Here is a 2,250-nt window from a genome sequence, read left to right as displayed (position 1 = left end):
GTAGGCAGGTGATGCTTTGGGTGGTGTAAATTCTCCCATGATTAGGTTTGGACTAAGTTGGGTAATTGCTGGGCAGGAATGGCCTGTCCTGCCCTGTATCTCAATAAATAAAAAAGCTAAATATACACACACTTTTTTCAAATAAATGTCCTCATAATAGAACTGATGAACAATGTAAGGGAAAAAATGTGGTTATTTCATCAAGGGTCATTTTCACATCAATAAGCAATCTTCCAAAGAATCTACCTGGACTTAATTTTCAAAACCAAGTTTAAAGATTTCTTCTCTTCTGTATCTGTCTCATTTATCATTGAAAGCATGACCATGGATCAAAGAAGATTTGTTCAGCTGCTGAGATCAGCTCAGAACATAAACAGAGTTAACTCTTTTGTTTGGCTATTAGTCATTGGCATGTTAGTAATGGCATATCTATAACATTAAAAACTGGTGCCAATGTAAAACATCTTAAACATTATAATGGATAGATTACATTGCTAACTAGCAATAACGGTGTGCTGTGAATATATAAAAATAAACGTGTTTAGGAAAAGACTGAATGGTTGTCATTTTAGGTTTATCTTATAGAGAGGGTACTTTTTTAACACCTGAAGTGTAGGATCAGCAGTAAAACTAGTAAACAAACAATTTCTTGCTTGACCAGTAAACTGATCTCTGCTTTACTTCCTGCTCCTAGAATACCTAAGCACTGAATGTCACCCACCCCTTCCATTAAGAGCTAGCCGCGGGCTTATGTGTGCAAATCTGTATAGAGGATGCTCACAGTGTGCCTAATGATGCAGAACAACACTAACGTCTGAAAAAGCACATTCAGCAAAGAGAGGAAACACTCATGTAAAAGAAGACAGCAAAGAGATGATGGGTTGCTGATTTGTGAGGTGTGAGGTTAAGGTGTGCTGAGAGCAATTGTCAGGACTCTCCGTTTTCATGTCAGTAAAGAGCCTGGATTGACAGATGTGAACTCAATAGTGAAGTGATTGATGTAGCATGGATTCCTGTGGTCAGCTTACAACACTTTGTGTGTCAAAATTATGTGTGAATGTGGCCAGATATAGTGCATGTACTGAAATACGACAAAACTAAGGTGCATTCCAATTACATTAAAATATGTGTGCATGTGTGTGTGTGTGTGTGTGTGTGTGTGTGTGTGTGTGTGTGTGTGTGTGTGTGTGTGTGTGTGTGTGTGTGTGTGTGTGTATACCAATGTATGTGTGAAAGGGTATCCAAATGTCTGTGTGTGTGTGTGTGTGGGTGTGTGAATGTGTGTGGGTGTACGTATGTATGTGTGAATGTGTGTGTTTATGTGATTGTGTGTATGTGTGTGTGCGCACGCATGGATGTGTGTGTTCATGTGATTTTGTGTGATTGTGTGTGTGTGTGTGTGTGTGTGTGTGTGTGTGTGAATGTGTGTGGGTGTACGTATGTATGTGTGAATGTGTGTGTTCATGTGATTTTGTGTGATTGTGTGTGTGTGTGTGTGTGTGTGAATGTGTGTGGGTATGTGTGTGGTTTGTGCATGTGTGTGTGCGTGTTCTATTCATGAATGAGCATGTAGGAGACACCGTGCATGTCAGTCTCCCCTGGGTGACCAGTGTCTCAAACGGTCCCACATCACAGCAGGGTCTGAGATACAAAGAGGGCATCTTCATTGAGGACATAAGCACCACGTACCCTGGTCTTGGCAGTACGATACAGAGAGCTCTGCTGAGTTCACACTCCCATTAAAATAGCAAAGGGTGAAAAGAATTTCAAACGCTTGTGTTAAGCGTTCAAACAATGAGATTGCTTGTAGTAATTTCCAAACTATAATCCCCAGAAATTCAACATATTCTCCAATCAATTTACACCCACTCACGAGGAAATCGAAGCCTGATCATTGTGAATTTACTAAATATGTAACAATACAATTTATGGTAAACATATCATGAATTAAATTACTGATTTGTCATTCCTGTTTCCAGTCACAGATCAATACAATATTAACAGCATTATTTGGTCCATAATCACTTGCTGTTTGTAATCTGCAATTAGCTTAATTTTCAAACTGAAATTCTAGTTTCATGATATAACTTACATTGTGAAAATGTCTGACAGCTTAGTTTTACGTGTTTATTTGGAAGTTGTTACTTTAAATTTGTTTTATTATCCAACACCAGACAAAGATACAATCTACTGGAGGAACTCAGCAGGTCAAACAGCCGCTGAATTGAATTGAATTGACTTTATTTCTTA

This window comes from Hemitrygon akajei, chromosome 9, assembly GCF_048418815.1.
Source record: "Hemitrygon akajei chromosome 9, sHemAka1.3, whole genome shotgun sequence".
Lineage (NCBI taxonomy): Eukaryota > Metazoa > Chordata > Chondrichthyes > Myliobatiformes > Dasyatidae > Hemitrygon > Hemitrygon akajei.
The sequence above is the reverse complement of the archived record's forward strand: the minus strand, read 5'-3'. Positions refer to the sequence as shown.